This window comes from Boleophthalmus pectinirostris, unplaced genomic scaffold, assembly GCF_026225935.1.
Source record: "Boleophthalmus pectinirostris isolate CB_2022bp ecotype Guang Dong unplaced genomic scaffold, ASM2622593v1 HiC_scaffold_10, whole genome shotgun sequence".
Taxonomy (NCBI): Eukaryota; Metazoa; Chordata; class Actinopteri; order Gobiiformes; family Gobiidae; genus Boleophthalmus; species Boleophthalmus pectinirostris.
In genome coordinates, this window is record NW_026570971.1 from 27,102,230 (window position 1) to 27,114,332 (window position 12,103).

Genomic DNA, 12,103 nt, shown 5'->3' on the forward strand with positions numbered 1-12,103 from the left:
AAGGCAGTGATTGGTTGACATATAGGAACAATGTATATGTTAAAGGCGCATTGTGTAACTTGTGGAGTTACACAATCCACTGGTGGAAGATCCTCAAATACTAGTACTTTTCTCCAAGGAAATGTTATTGCTTTGTCTGGAATGACAAAAGCAGAAATTCAATTTGTCAACTGGACAAAAGTTTATTTTGGTTAAATTCAGTCTAAGCTGAGAAACATATTCGACCCAAATAAACTTTTGCCCAGCTGACAAATTGAATTTCTCCTTTTGCCTTGGATTCTACCTGGACGACTGAGGGATTCTACACACATTTTCTCTGGAATGCTTCACAGAAAGACATTAACCTTCTCAGGCTCAAATTAATTTTTAGTATCAGGAAAAATCTGATATTTGGGGAAAATTATAATATGGGGTAGTAATATACAATCCTGACTTTTTTATCCTTTGTAAACAAAAAAAGTATTTTGCACTTCTGGCAGGCCGTTTGTATGTAACCATTCTTGCACAGTCTGCATCACCCACGTTTATCAGCATGGATGGGAGAAAAGGCTCCTGAGTAAAAAAAAGCTCATAAAATATGGATTTAGAGTAAGTAGGTAATTGGAATTTAGCTGTTGCAAATCTGCAACGCCTGACTGGAGAGGGTTAAACCTTTCTATCTTCATGAAGACCAAACCAGACCAAGTTACAGGTCAGATCTGTGAAAATGTAACCCTGCTCACAGTCAGAATGCCTGTTTTTCTAGGTATTTTGAGCTATAAAAGTCATATTGTGGAAACATTCTAAACAGAACAATGACCTCTCCATAGAAGCAAAAAAGTGACGGATCCTCAATCGAAAATTTGCACTATGCACAGTTAAAATGCACAGTTAAAATGCGACATCAACAAACATCTTGTTACACAAAAGTAGTAATAGTAGAAGTAGTTATAAAAAATACCAACTCCTTGCAATCAAAATACGAATCTACATCTTATTTAGCTTAAATCAAGGGGAAAAAAATAACACATTTCATTGGAGATCATTTTAGTCTCCTCAAATCAAGTTAAATGTTCTTAATTTGAGTAAAGTTACCTAAATGTTACTTTTTGCAGTGAAGTTTGAAAATCTACTCGAAAAAGTACAAATAACCCCCCAAAATGTCAGTTACAATAAGGTGAGTATTTATAATTAGTTACTACCCACCTCTGCTCATTTGTCATCAATGGCGCCTGAAGCTATAGCGTATTTTAGGACTTGGTCTCTATGGCGACAGGAAAAGGTAGACCATATCAACAAGTTCTGGCTGGTCTGAGGTAGTGAGGTGTGTGCCTGTAGGCGAGTTCTGGCACTGTCCCTGTCACCGCTACATCCCTCTCTACCTCCCCTCTCCCTCCTCCTCTTCCCTCATCCCTCGCTCACCTTTCCTCTGCTTCCTTACCCCTCCTTCCTCCATCTCAGCCCCCTCTATCCATTTCATCTCTCCATCACTCCTCTTCTTCTCTCACCCGTTTCCTCTCCTCTTCCTCCTCCACTTATCCCCTCCCTCTCTCACCCTTTCTCATTTTCCTTACCCCTTCCTCCTCCATCTCACCCCTCTCTACCTCTTCTCTCATCCCTCTCTCACCTTTCCTCCGCTCCCTTACCCTTCCCTTTATCATCTCACCCCTCTCTACCTCTCCTCTTCCTCCTCCTCTTCTCTCATCCTTCCTCCGTTCCTTACCCCTTCCGTCTTCATCTCACCCCCTCTCTACTTCCCCTCTTCCTCCTCCTCTTCTCTCATCCCTCTCTCACCCTTCCTCTGTTTGCTTATCCCTCCTGTCTCCATCTCATCCCTCTCTACCTCTCCTCTCCGTCCTTCTTTTCTCTCATCCCTCTCTCACCCTTCCTCCGTTCCTTACCCCTTCCGTCTTCATCTCACCCCTCTCTACTTCCCCTCTTCCTCCTCCTCTTCTCTCATTCCTTTCTCACCTTTCCTTAGCTTCTTTATCCCTCCCTCCTCCATCTCACCCCTGTCTACCTTATTTCTCCCTCGTCCTCTTTTCTCATCCCTCTCTCACCCTTTCTCCGTTTCCTTACCTATCACTCCTTCATCTTACCCATCTCTCACTACCTCATCCCTCTCTCCACCTTACTTTCCACCTCATCTCTCCTTTCCCTTTCTTACCCCTCCTCTTTCCATCCTTTCCTCACTTGTCCCTCTCTCCTCCGCCGCACTCCATCCTCCATCACTCTGTCCTCCTCTCCTCCCTCTCTCTCTCTCTCTCCTCACCCCTCTCTCCCCCTTTACCACATGACCCCTTCGTCTCCTCCTCTCCCCTCCCTCACCTTTGTCTCACCCACCTCATCCTCGTCTATCCTCTACCTTATCCTTCCACCTCATCCCTCTCTCATTCTCCTCCACCTAGCCCCCTTTTCCCCACTTCACCCCTCCCTCATGGACCTCACCCTTCTCTCACCCTCTTCATCCCTCCTTTCCCCCTCTCTCTGCTCCACCTCTCCTCTGTCTTACCTGTCACCCACCTTGCCTGTCCCTCTCACCTCCCTGACCTGCTCCCCCATCTCGACCTCTCCTCCTCCTCTTCTCTCATCCCTCCATTTCCTTACCCCTCCCTCCATCATCTCACCGCCCTCTACCTCTCCTCTCCCTCCTCCTCTTCTCTCACCCTTCCTCTGTTTCCTCCGTCTCCCTCCAGCTCCACCTTACTTTCCATCTTATTCCTCCTTTCCATCCCCTTCTCTCCTTCCACCTTACCCCTTAACTCCTTTGCTCACTCATCCCTCTCTTCTCCACCACACTCCGTCCTCCTTCACTATGCCCTCCTCCCGTCTTTCTCTCATACGGCTTACCCCTCTCTCCCCCCTAACCACCTGACCGCTCTTCTCCTCCTCTCCCCACCCTCACCTTTGTCTCACCCACCTCATCCCCGTCTCTCCTCTACCTTATTCTTCCACCTCATCCCTCTCTTCTCCTCCACCTAGCCCCCTTTTTCCCCACCTCACCCCTCTCTCACAAACCTCACACTTCTCTCACCCACCTCATCCCTCCTTTCCCCCTCCCTTACATCTCTCTCCTCCACCTCTCCCCTTTCTCACCTGTCACCTACCTTGCCGTCCCTCTCACCTCCCTGACCTGTCTCTCTCCCTCTCCCCCTCTCCTCCTCCTCTTCTCTCATCCTTCCATTTCCTTACCCCTCCTTCCATCATCTCACCCCTCTCTACCTATCCTCTCCCTTCTCCTCTTCTCTCACCCTTCCTCTATCTCCCTCCAGCTCCGCCTTACTTTCCACCTCGTCCCTCCCCTTTCCATCCTCTCCTCCCCTTCCACCTTACCCCTAACTCCCTTCCTCACTCCTCTCTCACCTATCTCTAACCCACCTCACCCCTCTCTCATGCATCTCACCCTTTTCTCACCCACCTCATCCCTCCTTTCCCTCTCTCTTACCTCCCTCTCTCTCTCCTCCACCTCTCCCCTGTCTCACCTGTCACCCACCTTACCGTCCCTCTCGCCTCAATGACCTGTCTCTCTCTCTTTCCCCCCATCTCCCCCTCCTCTCCTCCTCCTCCGCTCCCCCTCTCCTCCACCTCCTCCTCCTCTCCCCCCACCTCACCCACTGAGCTGCCAGAGGAGCTGCTCAAATCAGTTCAGGCTATTTATAACATCTTTGACATTGAGAATGTGGGCTGATCTGAATCCAGCTGCTCTGAATGAGGCCCGAGAGGTGCCTGTCTGTGGCACACTGATAAAATGTTGCTTCGCTGCCAGTTCCCACAGGATTACACTCACACACACACCGAGTCTGTGTGTGCAGTGGGGACATTACATGGACTTATGTATCCTGGAGCCTAAGATTAACCTTAACCAGACTTACTGCTGCCCTAAACCCAAACATAACCATATAGACTACATTTTATGCTTTTTATTATCTATTACATAAGTATAGGTTATCATTTTGCATTTTCTTCGTTGTAAACTGCAATATGGATCTAAAACAGCTTAATAATAATAGAAATAGGACCACTGAGTTCCTATTTAAAACTGAAAATGAGTAGCACGGCCTAAACTCACCACAGCAAGCAGCAGATTCTCATTTATGTGTTTTTTTTGTTGAAAAGTTGTCAAATAATCGCAACCAAGTACAGCCATGTGGGCGGAGATATGGGGTAGGTGGAAATAGGAGTTTTCTGAGCATTTCAAGCCTAGAATGCAAGACCAAATAACATTACTTAAACACGCACAAATCAAAATACAACTCTGAGTAAGGTGGTGATGTGGGACCAATGTGGTTAAAAGGTCATTGATTTTCTATACGTTCTCTTTAACCTACCAGATCTATAGGGCACTGCATTGAGTTTCTGAAATACACAAGTCTTTTTGTTACACATTTTAGGCTTTGTTTAGACCTGGTTGAGTCTGCTCAGGTCCAGATTAATAGTTGGTCTATATTATTATTAGTCTTTGTTTAGATCTGATTTGGTTCAGTCCTGGTTAAGTCTTCGTCACATTGTATAGTCATGTTGAAACAATTTAAAGATAATGGTGCAGCTAGGGTCTGGGGTCCCTTGAGGGTCTTCAAATGTGCTGCAGGTGGGACCCCACAGGTTGTCTATATCAGTGTTTCCCAGACTTTTTTCTGGGGACCCATATTTTAAGAGTCAGAAACCTTTGCGACCTAAGTCAATAGACATTATTCATAAATCACAAAATAAAGGTGGATTTGACCATCATTGAGCATTAATGAGGACATTTTATTGTTGTCTGAGTGATGGTGTCTCTCTGAACAATTAGTATTACTCAAGTTTTAAAAAAGAAAAACAGTCATTGAAATACCAATAAAAGGTATCAATAAAACAATAAATGTAGCCCATTTCTTTTTCTTTTCAACAAGCAGTATTGGAACCAAATTAAACGTATATTGCAGACCTACATGCAAATCGTGACAAGGCGACCCCCAAAAAATCTCTTGCAAACCACATGAGGGCCTCGATCCAGTCTTTGGGAAACAATGGTCTACACTATTTGCTATTGTGTCCCTTCAAGCGCTTGTTTGATGTTGTATAGTCACATTTTTATATAGTGCTTTTCCATTGTTATTACCGTATTTTTCACACTATAGGACGCCTTTAATTTAATCAAAACGAACACACATTCACCAAGACAAGGAGACAGAGCAAAGTGATTTACGCCACGATCTGCCAATGGATCATGGACGCCTGGGCTAAGGATCAGTATCAGTATCAGTCTTCACAAAGACCGGAATCATCACTGAACTGCCAGGTAACAGTAACTACACTGACTCAGATAATGACGAGCGGGATGCGGGCATAATCGCCCAACTGTTTGAACAATTATGAGTTATGTGAATAAGCTAACAATTTAGCACTCTCAGACAGTATTTTTTTTCTAACTGTTGTGTTTCGTTTAATGCGCCTTATAGTCCAGTGCGGTTTGTATGTGAAAAAAGTTTGAAAATAGACCATTCAATGACAGTGCACCTTATAATCCAGAGCGCCCTATACTGCATAAAATACGGTATATTATATTGTGATGTGAGAGCCACTGTGTCCAAATAATTTCCCTTGTGACTTGGTAAAATTTGTCTAAGTCTAATTTGTAGTTAAAAAACACACACACATTGGAAAACATGTACAAGAAGCTCAAAGTGCACCAATAGTTTTGGTTTAGTTTATAATGGTTCATGTGGTCTGAACAGGTCCCCGCATGGCTGGATAAACATGTACACACACTCACCAGGTTGCGCCCACTGTCCTGCCCGCAGCGCCGTGAACATGTGGCTTCAAACCCAGGAGGAATTATGTTTATTTGTTGACAAGGGATTATTCCATGTGTTTTAGAATTCTGTGGTGACCAAATTAAACAGACCTACTTTTACATCGGCTGTATAAAATGGTTTTGACATTTGGAGCTTGTGAGAGTTAATATAACAAAGAAAACATTAAGGTGCTGATTGGTGAGCTAGGTCGTATTATTAGCAGAAGTGTCAGACCAATTATGTTTACAATGTGATGATTGAAATGCAAGAACTCAATAATGCTGTGATAATAATTATAGAGAATACAGCAGCAAGTACCTCAAAGCAGAACTTAAAATGAGACCATTAAAAGACTCATTTTACTCTAGTTTTTGAATTACTTTATAATGTGGTTTCCTGTTCACAAACATACCTGGACCTTTGTTTTATCTCATTCAGACATGCACATAAACACACACATATCCTGCAAATTTAAGCTGAGTTCTTCTCTCAAAATGAAAACACTCTGTTCCACCTTGTGATGTCATGTGGTAATACAGGAAATGCTCCACTGTGTTTTAAACTTCATACACCTTCACTAGAATCACTCGGATGAAAGTAGCCCTAGAATTCTCTCTACTGAACCTAATCCAATCCAATCCAGTCCAACTTTATTTGTGTAGTACATGTTATAAACAAAACAGTTTCCAAAGTGCTTCACATAACAATGTAAAAAATTTTTTAAAAAGCCAGAGAATAAAAGTGGGTCTTAAGACGAGACTTAAAACACTTCTCTGTGGGAGCTGTTCATATGTGGAGGGGCAGAGGGTTCCAGAGTTTAAGTCTCATTTTAAGCACCACAAGCTGCAGCTGGCCCTTGGACCTCAAAGCTCTTGCTGGGGTGTAAATCTGGATGAGGTCCGAGACGTATTGTGGAGCCAGTTCATTCAAAGCTAAAGGTAAAAGGTAGCTGTTAATTTGAAAACTTCCTCTACATGACATCAGAAAGTACAACAGAGCATTTTGAGCTTTGGAGATAAGGCAGACCAGAGGCGGCGCTACTATTAGGCAAAATTAGGCTGCTGCGTAGGGCCCCCAAACCTGGAGGGGCCCCCCAACCAATTTGCTCTCAGTGCCTCAGAGCAATTTGATTTTCTCTCAATATGACATTAAATGAGAGTAGTTTACTTTTAAACAATAATCATAATAAAATAATAATAATCATATGTAATGGATGTAAACAAAAATGTAATTGTACTACAAAAAAAAAAAAAAAAAAAAAAAAAAGAAATCTGTGCATTATAATGAGGTCTCCAAATTCAAAGTTCACCTAGGGTCCCCAAATTGCTAACTCCGCCACTGAGCCAGACTAATAATAAAGGATTAGTCAAATGTGTGAATGAAACAAAACACAACTCCAAGTATGTTTTTGAAGAGGTAACAGCATTATAACATGACTTAAAGCTCACAAGAAACCTCCAAGCAGAATGCAGCTACAGTACTGTGGCTATATTGTTTTATTTAGCCTATGCTATGTATTAGTACTTCACTGATCTGTTATATTACTAGTATATTGGGTTACTGTGTGGAAAATACTGCACTGCACTGTGGGTGTAAATCTATCCTATTATTTATCTTAAGCCTCCTCTCTGACCCCCACTCATGTTGCTTAATGCCGTACTGTGGAACATTCCAGGCAAAGTAATAACATCACCAAGCACAAGTACAATGTTGCAACGTTGAGAAGTGACTGAATACATGTAACTGAATATGGTACAGTTACTTGGCATTCATAGGAGTGCATTGTTGTTTTTGAGCACACCATTTAGGCTTCAAACGGTTTGATATTAGTGAGAACAACAGAAAACTTTGCTCTTTGTGGTGAGTGCATGTTTTATTTGTTCTTAATAGTAATAGGAAATGCTTTAAGAACAGTGAAACAAATACAAAGCTGGTTTTGATCCTATGTTGCATCAATGTAAAAGTATTCTAAGTATTCAGAATAATTAATGCAAGTATTCAGTATTGTAGTGCCTAAAATGAGACTTAAATCCAGGGGGGGTAGGGTCTTCATGTGGCTGGACCCAAGCTTTGGAACGCTCTGCCCCCCCATGTCTGAACAGCCCCCACAGTGGAGTGTTATAAGTCTTTTCTTAAGACTCACTTTTATTCTCTGTGTTTTAACACAGCGTGAGTTGTGTGGTCCTCTGTGTCTTTTATTTATTTTACTTATTTACTGCTATTTTGTGATTTTTATGCTTTTGCTTTTATCTGATTTTACTGGTTTTATTGTTTTAGGACTGGTATGATGGTCCAAATTTTAGCAATGTACGTTTTTGTTGTCTTCATTTTGTGATCTCTTTGTTTTGATTGTTTTATTTGTAAAATGTGTTATATAAATAAAGTGGATTTGGATTTATTATGTAACTAAATACATTTTCAAAGTATTCTTCCCATCACTGCAGATATAAGATCTATAGTCTTTAGGCTTCACAGTGAATATTGACAGAAATCTAATAATAAGTCTAAATGTATTTCATAATTCTCATGTATTAGATAAACAGAATTATGCAATACTTTGCACAGGTGTTTATTTGAAGTCTATTGTCATTGCATCACAACTGGAAGAAACACTCGCCGCTCATTGTTCTGTTAATTATTTCATAACAGATGTAAATTATGTATTAATTACTCGATTAATGAATGCAACTGGTATTTACGCATTCCACGTTTAACATCACGTGCTTTGAAATCTACTCAGCACGCTTCAAAATCCTGAATGAGAACCCCCATTACACAAGCTGATCGTAAAAGAACTACAGTAGTCCTTATTTCTACTACAGTGCTCCTCCACCATCTGGTATAGTAGTAGTAGTAATAGTAGTAGTAGTAGTAATAAGCGAGTATTTCTGCATCTTTCTCCTCCTCGAGTGCTTTGTCAAGGCCAGGCAGGGGTCTCTCTCTCTCTCTTTCTCTTTCCCTCCCTCTCTCTCCATCGCAGTGACTCGGGCTGAGGAGAGGGGGGCTTGGTCGCTGTTGTGAATGAGGGCCCGCATGACGTCATGAAGCCAATGTCAACAATGCAGCTCGCGGAGGAGAAAAGGCGTTTCATCCTCCTGACACACGCATAGCTTATCCACTCAAGAGGTCCCGTGTACTACTACTACTACCACTACTACTACTACTACACCAGCCAACAGCGCGCGACGACGACCCATATGTCCACGAGCGATCGCTACTATTGAGTTCTCTTTACGTTTAAGGGGCTGCCGTGTTGGAGAGGGGGGAACGCACCGCGATGTGGACCCACTGTTTTTGCTGAAACAAGCGAACGCGGACGTGAAGGAAATCGGGTAAGTGCTTTCGCTGAGATAATAAGCAACCATTTGGGCTTTACTACGCTTGAATACACCCGTCAATCAGCCGGGGATTTGCTTAATCTGTCTGCAGTGTTTGGCTTACTACTCTGTTGTTTGTGTACTAGTGTTCTCGTTAACTCTCCCGGGAAGATTTTGAGATATTTCCTCTAACGCGTTGTGGTTTTGACTGTAGCCTGTTCGCATGGAAACGTGGAGATGCTCTGTCTATTTTGCGTTAAACGTGCGCTTTAAACACATGTCCCGATGCTTTGTGAACACCTTGTCCAAGTTCACTGCTAACAAAGTCATTTTAAGCAGTGTTTCTTTCATATCTTAACTTTTCACAATAAAATTACCAGGGGAGTGAATAGCGCGCTGGAATAACAACAACAACGCACCGTATCCAAATGCCGTGTTTGTTGTGCCTTCCCCCACTTTACAACAATCCTCCCTCTGTAAACAACTTTATTTTGTCTTGTAATTTTGCATATTTAGCACGTAATGATTCCATATATTGGCATGCATGCCTAAAGCGTATTGGATCGGTTTCTTCATTGAGCTGTACGGGGCTTTCTCTGCTTGTCATGCCGTAGGAGTGAGGGGCTGTGGAGGGACAAAGGAGCCAACCTCCCACCTTATTCCCGCCCTCCGCTGCTGAACACTCGGTTCCGTAAACACCCCATCGCATATAAAGCTTCTATTATTCTATTCTTGCGTTATTATTTCGCCAATTTAACCAATTTGGGCATTTTTACGCAAGTAATTAGCTGTAGTAATTCTGACGCGCGATAAAACGTGACTGTACCAATCAAACCACCTGGATTACATGATGCATTGTGATTGAAATTTTAACATTTAACTCATATTTTTGGGGTCAGTTTTATTATATATAAACGATACACGCTATTCCAACCATTCTTTCGCAAAGCAGCCGTAGCCTGCACCGTGGCTTTTTGCAGTCGCAGCAGCAATACTCGTGAAGGGGGTAGCACTCCAGTGTCTGAGCAAGTCCATGTCTTCCACTCTCCCTCACGGTGTACACACTGTTGGCTTGAATGGAGCAGATAGGAGGTGACTGTAGCCGATAAAATATTTACCGGACTAGGCTTCTCTGCGGCAGACACTTATCTTCTAGTGCAAAGAAATGCTGAGAGGCGAGATGGTACTGAGGGAATAGCGCAAAGTTCAAGCCAGGAATAGTAAAAAGCATCACTCAATGGACGAGTCAATCAAAGTCAAGTGCATCGTCATAAATGCGTAATACAACCACATTCCTATAGATTTCCTACTAATTTTGCATATTTGACATTTCTAGGATATCCTCATTTTGCTACGGTTTGCCATGCCATGTTATGAAACCCATTGAAAACAAAGAAAATGTGCGTTCACAGTTGGATGTTTTTTGCATTGTCATACTCCGTAACGCCACTGGATGGGGCCATAGTAAGACAATTTGATTTGTTAAAATGATTCATAACCTATAGCATTAATTCTATACGTTCTTTTGTTTGCGTATTGCTTTGCTGTGGCAGTGGGGGGAGGAATAAAGTGAAGGAATGATGTAAGTGTAAGAGAACATCGGGATCGACCGTGCTGAGAATAAGCAGGTTTATTGGGTTATGTCTCGCTATTGTGGTGAGTCATCGTAGAGGGCAAAGAAAGACTGGTCCGGGCATCACAGCACAGTCAAGCTGCTTTGTGCGTGGAGGTTTTTGGTCTATTCATAGGGCAAGTTCAAATATATTTCTGAAATAGCCAGGTTCCGGTTAAGTACATCTTACTTCTTTAGTCATGTATTGTTCAGTTTAAAGATGCACTATGTAACTTTTCGGTTGGGGGTCCATCATGTTCTTGTTTCTCTGGATATGTCATTGCTCGGCTTTGAATATTCCACAATATGACGTTAAACAGCTCTGCCTTACATGTATTCAACTACAAGTGGTTTCATTGCTTAAAAATACCTACAAAAACAGGCATTCTGACTGTGAGCGGGGTCGCCTTTCCACAGATCTGACCAGTTACTTGTCCTGGTTTGGTCTCCATGATGATAAAAAGGATTCATCGCATACTGTGGAACATTACAGACAAAGCAATAACATCTCCATAGAGAAAAGAGGGTGGAGAAAAGTTCCACAATGCACCTTTAAAATGAGAAGTTAAAATGTCTGTACTTAATATACGAATATATTTGACTTTATCACAAATCTTATCATTTGATGGGCAAAGATTGTTCTGACATTGCAATACAGTCAAGCTGCGTTTTGCATCTAGGTTTCAGTGTATTAACGGTGATATATGAAGTCAGTAGTGCAAGTTTAAACTCATTTTCGAAAGACCTAAGTTCCAGTTGAGAATACATTAGAGCCATGCATTGTTCAGTTTAAAATAAGAACTTAAAATGTCTGTTCTTACACGAACATGGACAGATTTATAGTGACATGCACAGAATTTTTATGTAGAATAGTGCTGCAAACAGCTCATCTCCCTTACGCACAATCTATGCCTATAAATACTGTGGAACATTCTAGAAAAAGCAATAACATCTCCATGGAGACAAGCAGGTAGCGGACCCTCTACCAGAAAAGCTGCGCAGTGCACCTTTATGCTTCTGTTACACTGCGTATTCTATTTGCTTAGTCTTGCATTGTTTTATGTACATAGTTGCTGACACGTCTGTATGATGTAAATTGCCTCCTCTTCTCTTGATATTAAAGGTGCGCAAAGCAAAGCAGCTGGAAAAAGCTGATTGATCTGTCTTCAAGCGCTGTATTGTTGTCTCCACATTATAACCCATAATGTGCTCTTAACATCAGTAGCCTCTTGTGCAGTGATTGGTTCCACTGCAGAGAAAAGCCTGACCCGGAGATTAGCCCAGTCATGTTTTCACTGTTATTCAATATAAAACTACAGGATATCTCTATGTCATTTTGGTGTATGGTTGTTTACACGTTTAAAGGGCCCATATTACGCCATTTTCTGATCTATGTTATAATGTTTCCTCATCACAAACAT

General features: G+C 42.2%; 1 protein-coding gene across 1 annotated transcript in view; it reads left to right on the forward strand.

The window, feature by feature from the left end:
- Positions 1-8,841: 8,841 nt before the first annotated feature.
- The window catches only part of bach2a (BTB and CNC homology 1, basic leucine zipper transcription factor 2a), a 73,111-nt gene continuing 69,849 nt past the window's right edge, over positions 8,842-12,103 (forward strand). Inside the window, exon 1 of the mRNA XM_055160353.1 lies at positions 8,842-9,085. The gene's annotated coding sequence lies outside the window, so the exon portion shown is untranslated. The remainder of the gene's footprint in view (positions 9,086-12,103) is intronic.